Genomic DNA, 7,058 nt, shown 5'->3' with positions numbered 1-7,058 from the left:
ATTCAGGGCCAGCCTGGGCTACATAGTGAGACCATGTCTCAAAAAACAGAAAGTCCCATCTTATCCAATTTCAAGTGTATAGAACAGTGGCACTAAATACATTCACATTGTTATGAAACTGATCTCTAGAACTTTTTTATCTTGCAAAACTCTATACCTATTAAACAACTTTCTATTTTCCTTTCACACAGCCCCCATTCTTACTTTCTGCTTCTGTGCATTTAGTTTCTGTGTGTGTGTGTGTGTGTGCGCGCGCGTGCTTGCGTGCGTGTGCAGGGTCTTACTACACAGCTTGGACTTGTAGCGATCCTCCTGTTTTCAACCTCCCTAGTGCTGGGATTACAGGCATGCACCACCACGCCAGACTCCGTCGCTGGCTCAGCACACCCGAATGTGGGGCTGGCACGGTGCGCAGTGCCAGGGATCAAGTGCTAGCCCCTGCACTTACCTAAGCACTTAGTCCACTGAGCTATCTCACCAGCCCTTGCTTCTGTGCATTTGACTACACTAAGAGACTTATAGAACAGGAGTCATACAGTGTGTAACTTTTGGTGACTGGATCATTTCACTTAGCAGAACATCCTCAAGGTTTATTATGTTATAGCATGACTCAGACTTCCCTTCCTTTTGCGGACTAGAGTATTGCATCCTGCCAAATGCACATGCCGTGCTTTGTGCATCTGTGCTGCGGGCAGGCACTTGAGCTGCTTTCATCTTTTGACTGTTGGGAATCACGCTGCTATGAGCACGTGACTGCAGGCATCCCTGAGACCCTTCTTTCATTTGTTTTGGGTATATACTTAGAAGGGAATCTCTGGATCACATGGACATTTCATTTTTAATTTTTTTTTTTTTTTGTGGAACCGGGGATTGAATTCAGGCCCTTGCACTTGCCAGGGAAGCGCTTATTCCACTGAGCCATCTCCCCAGCCCCTCATTTTTAATTCTTTGAGGAACTGGAACATTGTTCTCTATAATACGATGCATGCATTTCACATGCCCATCAACAGCACATCGGAGTTTCCAGTTTCTCCACATCCTCCCCAGTGTAGTATTTTTACTTTTTGGTTTTGTTTGTTGGTTTTGTCTTTTTGGTAGTAGGTACCCTAATGAATGTAAGGCAATAGCCATCGTGGTTGGGTTTTGACTGGCATTAAAATGACTGGTACTTTTGAACGTCTTTTCGTCTGGTTGATGGTCACTTGCATAACATCTTGGGAGAAAGGTTTATTCAGGTCCTTTGCCCATTTTTCAATTCAGTAATTTGATATTTGATTTTTGTTGTTGACTTTAGGAGCTCTATAGATTTGGATAGTAACCCCTTATTAGACGTACGATTTGCAAATTGCTTTTTTTTTTTTTTTTGGTGGAACCGGGGATTGAACTCAGGCCCTTGCACTTGCCAGGGAAGCGCTTATTCCACTGAGCCATCTCTCTAGCCCCCAAATTTTTGCTTATTTCATTCCCTAGGTTGCCTTTTTACTCTGTTGCTTATATCCATTTGTAAATTCCTGCTGCTTCATAAACATTACACTCCTGTAGAGAAAATATTAACCATTATTTCAGTTTTATGGGATGGAAACTCAGACCTAGCTTGGTTAATTTCATTGCTGTTGTGGCAGTTTTTTGAAACAGGGTCTCCCTATGTAGTTTCAAGCTCACTGTGTAGCTCAGGCTAGCCTCAGACTTGCAGGAACCTTCCTGCCTCAGCCTCCTGAGTGCTGGGATTACAGGCATGCACCTGGCACATCTGGTTAACTTGTTGGAAGACACACGACACTACCTGTCAGAGCTGCAGTTCTAACGGGCTCCCGTGACTCCAAAGCTCACACCCTTCCCATTCCTCACCTCTGCCTGCCACTCAACAGCCTAGGAGGCCTCAGCCATCCTGAAGGAAGTGGCTTTGGTGGGGCGAGGCAATCCACTGGAAACCCCTTTGCACACCACTGGGGTGCTCCTTCCGATGGGTCTGCATCTCTGTTCACCCCTTAGAAATGGCAGAGAGGTGCCAGCATAGAGTTGTTTTGTTTTAATTGAGTCGAGCTGGGCTTTGTGTATTTGTTTCAGCATTTCATAGGGTTTTTCCACGCCCATCTGCTATGTGCTCTTTCCCCAACGGCCGTGTTTGCCCATACCACCATGCCTTCATGGGTGGCGGTTTTCTGCACACTCCCCACCCTCCATCTTCTAGGGAAACCAGCTCTTCCTCCCTGTCTTCCTGTCCCAGCAGGCAGAAGGAAGTGTCCCCTCGTGTGTGGTGCTTTGGGCTATTTCCTGTAGTTGGATGGCATCGTGTCTTATTTATCACTTTCCCTAGGCATTGTGGAACTTCTCTTGGCTGGGCAGTTCCCAGTCTCAGCCCCAGCCCAGATCCATTGAACCAGAACTGAGGTGGCGGTGGGGCCACTTTGATTGGCAGGCTCCTCAGAACAAGCTTCTTACAGCCAGCTTGGACGCCCCTGCCCCCTGCCAGGCCCTCATCTAGCTCCCTGCAAGCCTGTAAATGCCTGGAAGAACTGTAGCCCCCACTCACCAGGTGCTCTCTCCTAAAGCCGTGTGGGGCCTGCTGGGGGCATCAGCCACTCTGTGGGGCTCCCACTGAAAGTGACCAGCCAGGTCTACTGTCACTGTTGCTTCTGTTGCGTAAATTTTCTCCTTAATCCAATGAAACTTGGACAGCTTTGAGAGCAGAGAAACTGCATTCATTATCCATGTATTGAGTGTACATGGTACACCTTGGAACAGTTTGTGTCCTGTGAAAGTGTTACAGCCCTCTGAGAGGCAAGGGTGTGCATGTCTTTACATGTGTGTGTAAGCCCAGCTGTGGAGGAGCACCTGTACAAGTGGGTATGCTAGCACCACGTGCATAGTTGATATCAGGATTTTGAGTGACACCATCTGTCTAGGTGGACAATTGAAGGTCATGGGGGATGGGAGATGTGGCCCAGATTTCAAATGTTCAAGCTGATGTGTATAGGAGAGGAGTGGGTGCTCTTGGCTGGCCCCTGAAAGGGAGGGAGAGGCTAGGGGCCTTATTCTGAGACTGTTCTTCCTGGGAGGCTACCTTCAGGTTTGTTCCATTTATTTATCATTTGTTCATCAGGCATTTAATAAGTACCTAATTTTAGAGACATAAATTTTGAATTATGGACCAGTGGTGTTAGCAGGGAGCTTGTTAGAAGGTGGCCCCCTCCCCGATGTAGAGTTAGGGTCTCTGGAGAGGAGCTCATGAGTGTTTAACAGCTTCTCTGGGGGATGCTCCTGCAGGCAACAGTGCAATAACTCCTGCTCCCCAGCACAGGACCATCCGTCTTCCCCTCTGCTCTCCCTAGACATCTGTGGATCGCTGTATGTGCTGGGCTCTATTTGGGCATGGGAACATGGGGATGGGACAAGGTCAGCCACACTGGAGGCATCAGTGGGACATGCCGGTAAAGATGACTGGCAGGACACCAGATACCCACCTGGGTCTCAGGAGAAAAGTCCAGGCTGTGAAGTTTATTTTGGAAGTCATCAGCAGACAGGTGGCATGATTAAACCACTGAGTACGTGGAAAGAAACTCACAAGACCCATGGACAGGTAGGGTGTGGCTGGGCTGCCCAACCCTGAAGCTAGGTGTCCTGATGACTCTGGCCCAGGAGCTCACTTGCCTGGCACTGAGGCGACATACTGGCATTCTTACTCTCCAGACCCTCCCTGTCCGTCAGGACAAAGGTGTGACTCCTCCTACGGCACTGACTACTCCAGGGAGTATTCTTGGGCTCCTCTTGGAGGGTTTCCTTTGCAGGGCATCTGCTTGCTTTTTGTGCTCTCTAGGGGACAACAGGACACTATGATGGGAGCCCTGATAGTAGTAGAGACCAGGGCCACTGTGACTGCCAGTGGTCATGAGGAAGTCAGCGTGGTGTTCCCACAGGTGTCAGAGCATGGCCCACCCTTGAGCAGTGCTCCCAGGCCTGTGTCCAGTCGGGTCTGTATGGAACCGGGCTTTGGCCTGGGCACCACTATCAACTTGATCCTGGATTTATTTTTAGAGAGAGAATTCTGGGCTCTGGCGTTGCCTTACACTGGCTGCAACCTGAGCCCTAGACCTGCTTCTCATGGTTTCCAGAAACGGAGGATGGTCATCAAATGGTTAATATAAATCTAAGCACAGGTCAGATTGAATTGATATGTTTGTCCATCAGATTCTCCTATTAAAAGAAACAGACCTTGAGTGGGAGGAAAGGAAATGCCCACAATTGTTACTTTCCTAGCTGGAAAATTCTTTGTGATCCTGAAGCGCTTAGAAAAATATTTGCTGTAGTTCCCCAATGTCAGAGCAGCCTTCCCAGCAGCCTGAGGCCTGCTACCACCTGACCATCCCCAATAGCATTTGTTCCAGGAATTTGACCGCTGCTGGTCTTCAGGTTATATGTCTAGACCAAAGGGCAGGTGGTGCTGGTGCTGTCCTGAGGTTCCACAGCAGTTGCCCCACAGTCTGTGTGCCACTGTCCCTCCTGGACAGCGCGAGACCCAGCTGCTCACATGCCCTGTCTGCCGGCCCCTGCCTCAGCCCGCAGCCTCCCGAGGAGGTGGACCTCTGCACCTTTGCTGCAGGGAGGTGGCCTGGCTGTGTGTTCCTGTGCTCCCCCCTTGGGATGGGGATGTGTCCTTCTGTGCCTTGCTTGTGATTTTGTCAGTAGAAGGGGCTGCCACCGGGAACAGGGAAGCACTCCCTCATGCCACCCACTCTAGCAGCAGCTTTAATCCGGGGACAGCCTGGTCCCAGGGGTGGTCCGATGTTTCTGCTATATTCCACAGCCAATGAAATATTTGAAATGTTTATTTCCTTTCCTTCCTGGCCCTCAAGTGGGTAGATGTGGGCAGACAGTTTATGTCTTTGGTGCCCTTGACTTTGGATTTCAAGCAAAGCTGATCACAGGTTTATTCTTCTATAGGGACTTAATTAACCCACTGATTTTTGTCATTTCAATTACAGGAGCCCAGTTTAAGCTGCACCCCCCCCAGTACTTTGAAATACTCGCCTCAAAAGTTGTGCAGTCATGCCATGGACCCTGGTGGGCAGCGCTGGCGCCGCTTCTGAGCTGGCCTTCCTAGCACAGCAGGGAGGCTGAGATGGTGGGGAGGCCGGACGCCTCCTTTGAAGGCAGCACCCCCTACCCCTGCAGTGCTGGCCCTTGAAAGCTCTTTATACTCCTCCGTCCACACCTCACCGCTGGAAGGGCCTCCGTGGAGAGAGGTCTGAGCGTTGTTAGTTGGGTTTTGATTTCAGTACTGGAGTTGATAAAACGAGATAAACCCCAGGCTCACTAGGGCCGTGGAAATTAAACAGAGATGATATCAAAGTTCCCCTGAGTTTTCAGCTGTGATACAGTAGCTTAGTTTTCTCCCAGACTGGGGCCGGGAGGCAGGCCTTTGATTCTGAAACAATGTTCAGCATCAGTTCAGCCCAGCACTGCTGACTTTTAGGGATTAAGCTCACTGTTGTGGTAATTCTTTGATCAGCTACAAGGGAGCCGTGTGCCGTCTGTGTGAAGGGGATTCATAGTTAAAGTTCATTTCTCTGTGAACCTGGATGACAGCATGGGGGAGGGCCTCCCCCAGCACTGTCTGCAGCGCTGTAGGCATTGGCAGGCAGCTGGCCTTCTCCCCACCTAAGAGCTTACCTGGCAGGGGATGAAATCGTCCTGGCTTGGGGAACATCTCATCTAAACCCTCCCCATCTTGTCTAGTCCACACACATACACATACACACAGACGCATGTGTGCGCGCACACACACACACACGGCATATACATGTACACACATGGCAGCACATGCAGGCCTTGGAATGATCTGTCTACAGGCCTCCTCAGGGGAGAGGTCGGATGGGAATTGAGACCAGATAACCTGAGGGGCTAAATTAGGCTAGCCCAAGATCATTGCCCCTGTGCCCAAGAGCGGACATGACTCACAGCTGCCTAATACTTCCATTCCTTAGCTGGCCTTTGTTGAGAACAGACTTGATTTCAGGTGGGCTCAATACTGAAGTTCTGGGGGAAAAACCCTCTACATCTGCTGTCTCGCCACCCAAGCACGGGCTTCACGCTTGGCTTTCCCTGTAGAGACCCCCCTTGCAGCCACAGCTGGATGGAAGGCTTCCCCATTTGGCTCCCCTCCCTGGGATGGCCCCAAGACTCTCGGTGGGTAATGGAGCCCCTGTGTGCCGTGGATCCTGCACGCGCCAGGCTGTAGATCAACCTGTTCCCTCCCGTGCCGTGCTTGGATCTCCCTCATTAGGCCTGAATTTACCTCCGTCCTACACAAACATGGCCTTAGCTCATTTTTATTGTTGTAAATTATTTACGAGGGGACTGTTGAATCTTGAAACTGAGGTGCAAGGGAAATTAATCCCATGTTACTTTTATCTTTCTGTACTTTTCTCCCCTTGCGTGACTTATTGAGCTGTGGCCAGAGGAAGAAGAGCTTTGGCATTTTAAAATATAATTAGTGTTGAAACTCCTTTTTCGACTGGGTGGGATATTAGGCTGTGAGCACAGGGTAATGCAAAGTGGTCTCGGCCAACAGGAGAGGCACCTCTGCTGGCTGTGGCCACGCGGTGCATGAGAACCCAGGACCTCAGTGTCCTCTTCTGTAAAATTGGGATAAGGTGGCCCAGCCACCTGCTATCTCCGATGTGCTCATTAACTGAGAAGGAGCCCGAGGAAGCCTTTTGACTTTTGTAAAAATGCTGCAGAAATGCAACAGAGACGTGTCTGCATGTTGTGTGGAGCTGCAGATGCAGGCGGACCAGAAAGGAGAGTCCCTCTCGGAGAGATGGGAGGGAGGTTACTCCAAGGGAGCCTCTGAGGTTCGCGTTCATCGCCTCTGGCCAGGCGCGTTCATTTTGGTCTTAGGCACCCCACTCCCTTGCCTGCGCCACTCCCCGCCCCACGCAGAAGTGCTCTGTGGGCTCACACTCCCGGCCTCTTGCTGCCCCTGGCCGAGGCCGGGCCTGTGACCCTGGGCGGCTGAGGATGCGCGGTGCCATCCCTTCTGGCTCGAGGCTCCAGGC

This window comes from Octodon degus, unplaced genomic scaffold (assembly GCF_000260255.1).
Source record: "Octodon degus isolate 3935 unplaced genomic scaffold, OctDeg1.0 scaffold00138, whole genome shotgun sequence".
NCBI lineage: Eukaryota > Metazoa > Chordata > Mammalia > Rodentia > Octodontidae > Octodon > Octodon degus.
Note: the sequence above shows the minus strand (reverse complement) of the source record.